Below are 13,690 nucleotides of genomic sequence, written 5' to 3'. Positions count from 1 at the left end.
TGCCCACCTTATTGGCAACTTGATCCACGCGCATGTCTTGAGATATTTGAAAATTTGTTCTCAACACGCTCAAAATCATCTCCAGTCATGTATGGATCAACAGCAGGTTGTGCTCCTACACCTGGAGGCTGCACTCCTACATCCGCCATCTCAAGATGGAATTTTTTTCCATGGATTTTAACTTCATTGTTCTTCTTCTTATTCTTCCCACTTTCACAATCCTCCCCCTCAAGATCAATCCCATAGGTAGTAAAGATTTGGGTAAGCAGCCGACCATATGGGAGAGCACGATTGTGGGCATCTTTTGCATACTTCATCATTATGAGAATAATGTACGGCATGTTGAGCTGCCTCCCTGAATGAATGCAATGGGTGACATAGGCTTCAAAAGAACTCAGCCGTTCACGGTGACCTCTTCGTGGGATAATGTTGTGTTGCACTATGTAAGCAATTGCATGAGGAATTGGTTTCAGGTCCTTCAACTTCACGCTGGTGTTACCCGTGTAGTGAACCATTATATCACTATAAGTCCGACCAACATCAATGAGGTGATCAAACTTCTTCCTAGGCTCCCAAAAATATATTTGTCCTTCACTTGAGACTCCTAGCCTTTCACCCAACTCATGAATATTCAAGGCAATCTCCACCCCTTTAACATTGGACAGGGCATATAAGTTTCCCTCCTCCTCCTTGAATCTCAAATTGGAATAAAACACTTTAACCAACTCGGTAATAACACTTAGGAGGTAACTTTAGGATGTTATCCCACCCAATCTGCTTAAACCTATCTGCTACACCTCCTCTCTGAAAAGAAGGGATGTCTACATCCCTTCCTTCTTCTATACTTAGCTTATTAATCAGAATAAATGACGCTTTTGCTTCGTCATCCACCAAATATGAAGCCTCGCCTTGCTGTTGCTTTTGTTTCCCTTTTTTAGCCCCTTTGGCCTTCTGTTGTGTGGTTGCCTTAGGAGCCATTTCCAAGTGAGACTTATGGTGGTTTTGCCTGCATAGATGCAACAAAACATATTAGCTAAACAACATATTATTAACATGAAACTAAAGTATAACAAAACAAATACTAATTATACAGATGAGAGTCATGAGACAACATTAAAGAGAGAACACAAACAATCTAAGCATGAAAAACATTCAGTCTAGACATTAGTTATTCAAAATTGGATGCCAACCATTGGCCTAGATTGAAACCTAGCCCGAACAAGTCATATTATAGACAAACATTTCCACGCCCATGTGCCAAGCAATGTGAAACCCAGCCCTAACCTTGACCCGGAAACCTTGTTATTTGTAGGTCCGATGACCCGAAGTAAAGTAAGAAGTCAGCTTTGGGCCATCCCAGTAGAGGACTTGGTGTCTGGCTTTGAATCCATGAAAGTTGATGATGAGGTTCTATTTATGGAAACTGAATCCTGATGGAGATCTAATTAGTTGATGGACTTGGAGTGCTCTCTATCTTGGTTTGAAGGCATTTCTACCTATTAGGTAAGTCACTTGACTTGTGTGCAAAACCCCTTTAGGTTTGGATTTGATCTGGACCTTCAATTCCCTGTTTTGGCCTTGTTTGTCGGCATTGGTCGACTGATTGGTCGACTGGGCCAGTCGACCAATCCACTCGACCAATGAGTGCTGTCTTTGGCAATTAGGTTGATTCTTGCTCTATTTAAGCCCAACCTCGAGTCCACTTCGTATTTGCTGCCTCCAAACCATCTGGAACGAACCAAAGACCTCTGCAAGTCATCTCTCTTGCATCCTTGGTGTTTTCTTGACGGATCTTCGTCGGAACTCTTCTTTTTGCATCAAAAGGTATGTCTACTCTCTCTTCTTCTCCTCCATCTTTGTTTTTCTTTCCTTTTTGAGTTGAGACAGTAGAAGAGATGCTGCATCCTCTGTTGCAAACATCTCTGAACATGTTCTCATGATCATCCTAAGGATTTAAGGCTAGAACAATGATCTTAACCAAGATCATTGCAAGCTTTTGAAGGATTCATGATCAAACCATGATTTAATCTCTGTTAATCTTCTAATCTGAATTCTGATCTCTTTGGATCTTCTTTCATTGATCATGTTAGTGGTTAATGGTTGTGTTTTCTTTCCATGATCCATAATCCATAGAATTCTAGTTGTTCTCTTCTACCTTACTATGTGTTCTTCATGATGCATGATAGTTACATATATGGTAGGTTTTATTTCCTTATTTAGATTTATGCTTCTAAGCCTTATTCCATGAAGACCTATGCATGTTTTCATGTTTTCATTACCGAAAGCAATGATCCATCCTCCTATAATTCTTGTCCTTGTTTTCTATTTCAAATTCATCAAGATCCATATTTGAGTTAATTATGGTAACTTTTTGTTTCCTAATTTGGATCTTGATACCTTGATTTGATTAGTGTTTTGAGGTCCCCTATATGCTAGAATACTACCGATGTAGTCTACCCCTTGATTAGTACCCTTTTGAACCACCAAATTCGGATTTCATATCTTAAAACTCTGATTTTATAGGCTACCGTCTGCGCATTGGTCGATCTGATTGGTCGACTGGACCACTCGACCAATCCACTCGACCAATGAGTACAAACTCCGGAATTGGTCTGCTTTCGGATGTTTTGATATATTTTCTGTTAGGGATCTTTCCTAATATGTTGTATATACTTGTTTAGGACCTTCTTCTCAAGTTTGCCAAGATCTTACTTGATTTCTTAGGATCCTTTTGCGAGTTATAAAAGGTAAGGATGGTTATTTCCTTAATTACATAGATAGCATGAATCTAGTTTCTATATTTGAATATCATGAATATGTTTCCTAAATTAGATTCTTACAATGATATACTACTGTTGCATAACTTTGATTACAGTAGCATTACTTATTCATGTTGAATTGATTCATGTATGATTTACTTACCAATGTTATACAAGTGATTGTAATACTGATTTCTTTCCATATATGAAGTTACCATATATGTGATGATATGAATTGATGCATGTGTATGCTTACGTATGGTTTGGAAAGGAGAGGTGTCCTTTTGACACTTCTGTTCTTGGACTACTACGGGAATATTATGGGATGTTTCCGGAGATGCCCTCTGGACACCTTCCTAAACTGTTGGATGACATATCTAGGATTGTCTAGTAGTGTTTGGCTAGGATGTCCTGTTATGTCAGGCCCTAATCGGAGGGGTATTGAGACCGAACGACCCGTGGTAGCAATGGGGATTCATGGGCGCTCAAGACCGGTAACCAACCCGTGAGAGGACAAGAATCACATTGTGGGGGCCATTTATTGGTAGGGTTGCATATGGTTAGACTTGGGCTCACGGGCGCTTAAGACCGGTAACCAACCCGTGAGAGGACGTGAGAGCTTCCCGTTTACCATATGTGGATGATCAATAGGGTTGATGAGTCCGTAGTCCGAGTTGGTCGGTGCCATAGGATACGCCGACTCTAGTGTGAAGGATACCGGAAAGGATCGTCGGGGACGAGGAATGGAAGTATCTGGATCCGACTTGATGTAACCAAGTAGAAGACTTGCATTTGGCTAGGTTTTACCCCGACATGCGCCAGAACTTATACCAAATGGTTGTGAGAGAGTGTGTTGACTTAACCCCAAGGTTTGCTTTTGCCGAGGTGGGATGAAGGACCCATTACCAATCGGCTGCTCAAGACCGGTGAAATGATCCGTGAGAGAATCCAAGATATCTTAAATGGTTGAGGATGTGAGTGGACTTTCCTAAAGAAGTACGGTGCTATGACTTAAAGCATGTCTGCCAATAGAGACCAGCATCCATAGAGTTAGATTCATTCATTCATTGTTTGTCTCATATCATATTGCATTTATGTTTGTTACCGGGAATCCCGCCATTTATGTTATTATGGATTTTAACCTTCCCCTCACCCGAGTTTCTTTGAAACTCATTCCTTTATTGTACAATGTTGTTAGACTATCCTGCGAGTCCCGAGTACTATGACGGTCCCTATGAGGAAGCGCAAGGCGAAGAGGCATATCTCCGGGAAGGTGATTGCGGTTACCACAATTACTCTGAAGATCCCGCGAGTGGTTATGCTCCGTACGATGCTTAGTTCGACCATTGAGTGGAGGCGTCCTTGTGCTATTTATGAGATCTATACCTACAAGGATGTCGTCTATAAAGTGGAGAATAATTTAGTTACCCAATGTACTTGCTACTGGGATTAGTTTTTGTCTAGTTTATTCTTTAGAGCTACTTTTCCGCTGGATGTAAAGTGGGATTTTTGCTTCACTTTACTTATCTTGTTTGTTACTCGATTATATCTATTATTCTGATTCGTTTATGATTCATTCTTTCATTATTGGATCTATGATTTATCTTCCGCACTCTTGTTATGATTGTTCATGATTATGTTATTGTTTATGTGGGAGGTTGATCACTCGATACCTGATCTTCGGGCTGTGGATCACACTCTCGGGTATGCCAGATAGGGTACCGGCTGGGAGGGCGTGACAGTCCACCCACACTCAACACATCACAAACACAGGGAAATAACCCTCTAATGTTAACACCAAAAATGCTTCAAATGTACAAACCCTACCAAGTTAAAATAAAACCCATTAACACAAAAACGGGTTTGATCACAAAATTATCAAAGTGAAGTACTTTAAGTTCTAAACATTAACGAATGAAGTGATAAAATATCCACAGATTGCATAACAACATCAGCATTTGAGTATTTTAGGCTGAGGCCCCACTTCTTCAGCATTCCACATGATACTAAAGGTACATCACTATAATTTGTAGCTCATAAAACATTTATTCGCACTTATAATAATCTTAACCTAGGCCAAAGTACATCCACGGCATCATCACCTATCAAAAGCAAATAATAAAGGAAGTCCAAATCACAAAATCAGTATGACAACAAACAACCAAATTATTAAATGCCACAATATCATCAACATTGCTCGTCACCACCATTTTTATTGCTCCCCTGCTGGGAAACCAACTTATGTTTGCCCAATAATGGATGTTATCATTGTTTCAAATATTCTGTTTTCAAAATTTATTCATAACCTCGTCATTGTAAATGACTCCATTGAGAATTACGACACTCCACTAAATAGTTGTATATCCAAAATAATAAAATGCATTGGTTTGAACAATGAATATGCTAAAGATAGGATCTTATACGAAGGTATGCATTAACAGAAATCAATTATACTATAGCCATCGACATGAAAGGACTTCATCCAAATAAAAATTTCCAGAATATGAGTGCATGGGTGATGACCAAGGTCCCTGGGAATGAAAACCACATATATCTCAATATTGTCCTACAGAAGTTGCATCATCAAAAGGTTCAGTCATTTCGCTGAAGGGCAAGATGGCGGGATAAACCGAAATTTCGAACCTTGTTAGTAGCACACATCAAAAGCCTACATCTTTTTTCCCCTCTCTCTCTTGACCTCTTTAATTATGAGGTATGTCCTTGCTAGTTGAGCTAATCCCTAGAAGATGAGACATTTACATCAAGACTTAAATAACTTAAATAACTGTAAAATTTTTCCAATTTGCAGAAATTGATGGAAAGATTTCCAAGTGCCTAATCACAATAAATAAGTCAAGGTTTTGCATCCAACAATCTCAACATGACTTCTTGCTTTGTGCAATACAACGAGTTCAACTACACATTCGGTAGGCTGAGATAAAAGTATTCCCTATTAAACAACACACACTTTTTTTGATTCTATTCGAGAAATGCCAAATACAACCAACAAACAACAAAAGAATGGATACCCACAAAGGGGTTTCTTCTTTTTCTGATAGAGTAACAGTACAACCAACAAACAACAAAAGAATGGATACAGCCCACAAAGGGGTTTCTTCTTTTCCCGATAGAGTAATGCAGACAAGGGCCGAAAGCAAAGATGTCAACCTATACATGAATACATGAAATGCGATTAAATAGACCCCATAAGGAGGCCATGAATTTACATAATACCGGGAATGCGAAAAACAAAGACACCGCCCACTGCATACAATTGGATCCCACAAAAGTATGTATATCTGCCCACCCTTGCTCAGAAGTATGCTAACGATTTTGACAACCTCGGTTTCCATGAAAATGACATATTCCAGTGTTCACAATGATGCCTACCTCTTCTTATTAGGTAATTCAATGGGAGTAAATTTGGAACCAGAATTGACTTTTTAAAACAAAAACCAACAAAAACCAAACCAAATACAATTCATTATAGATTCAGTATCTAAGGCAAAAGCCAAACCGTAAAGTACTAAATTACTTATTCCCTAACCAAACCATGTATAGTATAGTGATTTTAAGTAGAACATACCAATATATATGTTATAAATATGGTCTATTAAAGCTGTATAAACTCCAAATAGAACAAGAAACTGTTTATGAATCCAACGAAGTGTCTTTGAAACCAAACCTACTCAACACACTTTTTGTAAATGAATATGCGTGGGTTGGGAGGAGGAGCGGGGTTGTGGGTTACGCCCATTGACAGTACGCAACACGGAAGAAGCCCGAGAAGTTAGATAGGGTGTTTGAGAGAGAGAGAAAGGAGGGATGGGGGAGCAACAATAATCTTGCACGAACCTTGTCTTTGGATCGAGGATTGCGGGGGCGACAAGGCCAACATGATATTCTTCTTTGAGGTGGATGACAAGGGTACAGATGCCAATGGAGCATCTATAACTAGTGCTTCGGTCAAAGACACAACGATGTCTCATAAGGTAGAACCGATTTCTTCGAGAGGGAGAGCTGAAAATTGAAATTGCAATAGATCCTACGAGATAATTAATAGCAATATGGTCTTCCTGAAGGAGAGTAAAGGCCGGTGACTCAGTGGTGTCACAACCTACAAAGAGATAAAAACACTTGTATCGGGGGAATCTGGCATCAGGGGCGGTGCAATCCGGAATCTGATTGACCTCAGCACTTTGCAATAAACTGTTGCAGTCCAACCTTCTATACAGTACGCTAGAGGGTTGTTTTTAGGGATACGTAGGGAGTCAGCTGAAGAGATAAGGCCCTATGGAGCAATGTCAGGGGGTAGCAGCTAATCATAAGCAATGGTAGAGTGGCCATGCATTGTTTCTAGCCATGGACAATGACTCTGCTGGCATTAACGGTGTCAGTGGCTTCCCCTACTCGACTCTCCGATAGGGAAGGGGTGACAAGTAGGCGGGAGATTCCGAGTGGGTCTATAGCGATGAAGGGAGTGGTTCGGGGAGGTACGGGGAGGGATTAATGGATTTTACGGGAGGAATGGTTTGTAGTGGCATCAGGGGCCAAGGGACTAGGGAGGAACAGTTAATTGCCAGCCTTTACTAGAGCAAGCAAAAGCGGGGTGGATCAAAGACTTCATAGTAACGACAATGGGGAGGAAGGTTTTCAAAAACGAATTCTGGGTTGAAGCTCCAACCTTCTTTTTCCTAAATAAGAATAGAGGGAGGCAAAAGTGAGGCGGCAAAGGCTTCCATACTAATTCTCACATACAACAACTTTGGTGGAGCTAATTGTGGCTTTGTGCGAGTGAAATATAAAATTTTAGACTAATTCAACCACAAGTCGTACTCATTTAGGAGGTCTAAAAACCACAAACAAATTATATTTGTGAACATTGTAATCGACTCAACAAAATACACTGTCAACTGCTTAAACTTAGGTCAAAAAATGAAATCCACATAAAAGAAAACACAATGAGAAAATCATTAACACACGTATCTCGAATCACACTCAAGAAAAGTAGAATAACCTCTACAACTTAACAAACTAACATAGACACAAAAGTAACCACTTCTATATTTTGAGAAACCAAAGCAGCCGGAAGTGAACAATTTCAAATGAACAAAAAAAAAAATTAAGAAGAAGCAAAATTCGCACTGAAACAGCAAAGCAAAGGAAATAGAACTTGTTAGGGATAAATTCGCAAATCGATACAAGTACCCGGGATGATACGGCTCTATTCCACTCAAACATTCTCTCGACTTCGAAGCCTGATAAGTTTTCTATTCTTTGGTGGAAGGGCAGGGAGCAATACAAAGGTGAAAACAAATCCTAAAGATTGCAAATACAAGTGAACCACATTCCTTCAACAACATGGTTAAACAAGACACCACATTAAAGAAGAATAAGAAAAATATCACAAAAGTAAGAGATCTTGGAATACAATATATAACAACTACTACTTGACAAAACAGGTTTGATCACTATCAACTCATATTTAAACATCTGTAGAACGATGGCAATCTGAAGAGTGGTAGGAAAGGGCTGTCATTCAAAGGCTGGCACCATAAAATTTTATTCATAGAAACAACCTAACCATGTGCATCAACCATACATAATAGAATTGGCAGCAAATCTCTCAGGTATCTCAGTATAAGCCGATCAGGCTTCTTTCGGAAGGGACCACAATGATGCTCCATTAAAGATGATGCAGAAAATTATCCCCAAAAAGGTAATCTGTACTTTCGAACACTTTAAGTTGGCTAATCACATTCAACATGCAAATCCAAACTAATTGGCAGCATAAAACTTCATCAATAATACCAACTCAAACTAATTGGCAGCATAAAACTTCATCAAGCTGCAATAGATGCTGTCTCTAAGGAAAAGACTGTTATGCTAGTCATGCACAAGTGTTATTGACATACTTTTAGAAAGGAAATGTGCCACTAACCACACCTATCAAACAAGCGACCCGAGGGGTAAACTTGTTCAAGACAAGACTTACAATAAATAGATAAACAAATTGCACCAATTAAACCCACTTGAAGAAGGAGACAAATGACAACCCAGATACACCCAGTGACCCTTCATTATACAAGGTCACCGTTCAAAATAGCAGCTCGAAAAATTTAAACTAACCATTCTCTCTACAGGATTTACCAATTGAAATGAGAACCATTAAGACACTCTAAAAGTTTACCCAAATGCATCAATTTTATGCAGTACACAGAAAGGTGCTAGTGTAATTGGATTTCAGATTCCATTTACAACAATAATAGAGTACCATATGACCTAGTGAAAACCATGACAACAGTTTTGGATGTACAATATAGATTCCAACCTCGTTGTCCAGTAGACAGTGAACTGATTATAAGTTTCTGAAGCATGGCTATGTTTTGGTTTTTCGATCCAGGTTAACCATTGCATTCCTTCCTATGCTAGTGCATCTTCATGACGATCAACTTGATTTTCTAATCAACTTCTTTAGGGGTAAAGGATCATCAACTTCTTTGGGGGTAAAGGATCATCAACAGGGTCTCCAAATGTGGCTCGGGATTTTGATGAGTCAAAAATGCCTCCGAGAGAAGACAAGTCGATTTGGTGGGAGTGATATCGTAGAAGAGGCATTGCTTCCTTATTTCCAGGTGGTTTTATATGTTTCTTTTTCATTGTACAGTCTACTAATTGTCTGCACCTACTACTAATCATTGGTATTATGACTAGTATTTGTTGTTTATATTTGGAGTTCCAATATCCATTCCACACATTAGTGTTATTATTTGACTTACAAACTTACAGTTACCTTGCATTGATCAGGAATCCTTGTTTGATCAAGAAAAACATTAATGTCTATACTTACAGTTGAAGGCTAAAAGAACAACAACATTAAACCCCTCCACAACCCCACAAAAAGGTAAAACAACAAATACTAAAAGAAACCGACCAAATCAAGTTATTACTGAGCATTTTTCATCTTTAATCAACGACCAAATCAGGGTTTCGACCACATCATCGAGAATTTCCATGGTAAGGGTTTTATGAGTTGGTTATTACCTTTTTGAAAGAAGAATCGCAGAGAGACGAGACGAGACAATACCAGAATCTGAAATCGATTTCTCTAAATCGCAGATGGAGCTTCTCCGCTGCTTCTTCTTCTTCTCCGCTGCTTCTTCTTCTTCTCCGCTGCTTCTTCTTCTTCTCCGCTGCTTCTTCTACTTCTCCGATGCTTCTTCTTCTTCTCCGCTGCTTCTTCTTCTTCTCCGCTGCTTCTTCTTCCTCTTCGATCTCAACTAACGATGCTTCTTACGGAAGCTTCAGAGTAGCCTGCTTCTTACGGAAGCTTCAGAGTAGCCAAAAACGAAACAATACACCCTAACCCCTAACAGGTCTTCTTCTTCTTCTCTCCTGCGATTTCTCTGTAACTTCAGATCAGCCAACAACGAAAACAGAAATGAAAATGAAATGGGCGGGTTGGTTTTTAGCTTCTTACGATTTTGAACTGGTTGTATATACGGTTACTGTACAACCGTATATACGTATAGGCTGGTAGTATGGAATACACCATTAATAACATATACTATACCCAGTCGAACCGCCCAGATGGACCGGTTGGTTTGCATCAGACCGAACCGAACAGATGGAACTCTGTTCACACGGTAAACGTATATAGGTAAAGGGGTTTTTTCATTATTTAATGAGAAGGATCATCCGAGCCGTCCGATTAGATCGGACGGCTCGCTCCACCGTAGTGCGCATTAATTACGCCCCCACCCCCAAACTTAATTTTTTTTGTTCTCCTAGGGGGGGCCCCCCACCCCCCCCCACCCCTCCCTCCATTGGCCCAACCCCCAGGGGGGGGCCCGCCCCCCCCCCCAACAATTTTGATTTGTGGGTATCCCAATGTTGGGAAGAGCTCTTTCATCAACAAGATCACTAGGGCTGATGTGGATGTTCAGCCGTATGCTTTTACCATAAAATCCCTCTTTGTTGGCCACACAGACTACAAGTACTTAAGATACCTGCTCATTGATACACCTGGGATTTTGGATCGTCCTTTTGAAGATCGTAACATCATTGAGATGCGCAATATCACAGCTCTTGCCCACCTACGAGCTACAATGTTGTTCTTCTTGGATATCTCCGGATCCTGTGATATACCATTGCCCAGCAGGCAGCTCTGTTCTTCAGCATCAAGTCATTATTTATGAAATAAACCACTGGTTATGGTTTGCAACAAGTCTGATTTGCAACCTTTGGATCAGCTGCCAAAAGAGGACATGAAGTTGGTCATGGAGATGAAATCTGAAGCAATGAAGACGGTATTAGGCCAAGGTGGTGAGGCTACTGACAGTGATGGGGTATTATTGACCATGAGCACTTTAACGGAGGAAGGGGTTATTGCTGTGAAGATGCGACCTGTGAGAGGATATTGGATCAACGGGTGGAATTGAAGATGAAGTCAAAGAAGATCAGTGACTGCTTGAATCGATTTCATGTTGCAATGCCTAGGAAGCGAGATGAAAAGGATAGACCTCTTTGTATACCTCAAGCAGTTTTGGAAACTATTATGATCATTATGGTCCAAATCCCCTGAATGGAGCAGACCACTTGAACCAAACCAAGGGCTCAAGCTTGGTCCAAGATAGTTCAACTGATAGATCTCAGTCATGACGCTTCTCGGAGGAGATGCCAGCTGAGAAGTCAAGAATCACGCATCACAGTGAGACACAACTGTCATCATGTGACTTCTTAGCAGAAACAACGCTGGTAGAAGATTTGGCGCATCCTTGCCCAAATGTCAAACCCCAACATTTAATTCAGCATTGAATGCATTGACTTTCATTAAATAGGCATGGATAGCCCGAAGCTTTTCATTCGCCCCAAAGCCTGCCTCGAGTACTAGGTACCACTGTTTTGTCCCCCCCCCCCCCCCAACTGAAGAATGGTGTCACATCAATCAACTTAACGCTGATCTCTTAATTTGCCTGTGAGATCACCACCTATCTTGGAAACCATGTGTATCAACTTGTTGTGCAAGCCTCACCAAGAGGCCATCTCCACCATTCATCTAAATCATCCTCATCGTAGGGCTACGGTGAATCTGCCATTAGTTTAGTATGGATCAATTGCATATATAATCACACTACACATGAGTAATGGTAAGAGGATTTGAGTACTCCAGTCATTATTCTCTTGCATTAACTTCTAAAGATCATTCTCTTATTCATTCCCTTGGGCATTTATTCCTCAAGGGGAGTCTCTATTTTTCCTACCTAAACTGACTTAATCATTGGAGGTGGCTTCTCGTCCTCAGAGGCGTCGCACTCTCACCATTGTTTTGGTCTCAGGAACCAAACCCGGATCAGGAGCTAACCAAGGATTCCCAAGCACATTTTCACCGCAACAGAAGAGCCAAAGCTAAGGAAGTCGATGACAAAGAAAAGAAGAAACTTGAAAAGGATGTGGAGGAAGAGAATGGTGGGGCTGGTGTCTATTCTGCTAGCTTGAGGAAACACTACCTCTTAGCCAATGAAGAATGGAAAGAAGATGTGATGCCAGAAATTTTTGAGGGACATAACGTTTATGATTTTATTGATCCAGATATCTTGCAGAGACTTGAGGAGTTGGAATGATAAGAGGGTCTAAGGCTTGAGCAAGAGGCAGACAGCGATTTTGAGATGGACAGTCAGGGGTTGACTCCAGAAGAGGAGGAAGCATTGGCTGGGATCAGGAAAAAGAAGAGCTTGCTCATTCAATAGCATAGGATCAAGAAGAGTACTGTAGAAAGCCGGCCTACAGTACCAAGGAAATTTAACAAAGACAAGAAGTTCACATCTGAGAGGATGGGAAGACAGCTATCTGCATTGGATTTGGACCCCTCTGAAGCTATTAAGAATGCCCGTAGCAGGTCTGTCTCTAGGATGGGTCAGAAGAGGGAAAGGTCATTGGCTAGGGACGGTGATGGTGGTGATGCTATGGATATGGATGTTGAGCAGTCTAACAAGAAGATGCAGATGATGTCTCACCTTGGTCAACGTCAACTTCACGGCCACCTAGTAAAGTTATCCCAGGAGAAGGCTTCAAGGACTCCAAACAAAAAGTTAAAGCTTGGAAGCTTGCAAAGAAGTCTGTGATGAAGAGGAACAAAGATGCTCGCCAGGGAGAGGCAGATAGGGTCATTCCCACATTGAAGCCAAAGTACTTGTTCTCTGGGAAACGCGGAAGTGGGAAAACTGACAGACGTTGATATAACAACTGAGGTAGCAGGCATTCTTGTGTTTTTACCTTTTTCTCTGCTGCTTGATGTTCTCTATTTTATCTCCTAGCTTAGTGGATCCTTTCTTACAGTCCCCCTTGAGTTAAGTGTTTGTTTATAGGCTGTTAGTAGCTCAGTGTAGAATTAAGTGTTAATGTAGACATTCAAAGGGGGGTTCTCTTCCATGGTAAAGGTGGTTTACCTTGATACTGATGTACTAACACCTGTGATGTCGAGTAAATTGTTGACTTGGAACTCAGGTAACATGTGACCTCAGTTATTCAGTTTAGTTAAATAGTAACTGACTAGGTTAATTGTGGTCCTGCTTGGATGCGTTGTAGGTCTGCTAGGACCATGCAAAATGCAATGTGGGAATCCTCTGAATGGGTCTATTTAGCCATCTGTATGGCTGGAAGTGGCTCTAGTGTTGATTCATCAATCTTAGTCATCTAGTGAGAATCATCATTATGGATTATGGTTCTGACTGCCTGCCAGTCTGTTCAACACCTCACTTCTTTGTGCTCTAATACGTGTCAATCCTTGATGTTATGAACAGTAATCGGTATATTAGCTATCAAGTTTGTCACTTTTCTGAGGTACTTTATTAGAACCTAAACTATTTTTCTCTTTTTCTGTGCGCCCCACCCCCCGAAAAAATTTATAGTCTTTTGTGGTACAAAAAGAG

General features: G+C 40.6%; 1 pseudogene; it reads left to right on the top strand.

The window, feature by feature from the left end:
* Nucleotides 1-7,128: 7,128 nt before the first annotated feature.
* LOC149023689 (nucleolar GTP-binding protein 1 pseudogene) lies at nt 7,129-12,996 on the top strand (annotated as a pseudogene).
* Nucleotides 12,997-13,690: the final 694 nt, after the last annotated feature.

The sequence above is a fragment of the Hakea prostrata genome, chromosome 2 (assembly GCF_041222555.1).
Source record: "Hakea prostrata isolate BN-2017 chromosome 2, UWA_Hpros_2, whole genome shotgun sequence".
Lineage (NCBI taxonomy): Eukaryota > Viridiplantae > Streptophyta > Magnoliopsida > Proteales > Proteaceae > Hakea > Hakea prostrata.
The sequence above is the reverse complement of the archived record's forward strand: the minus strand, read 5'-3'. Positions and strand labels throughout refer to the sequence as shown.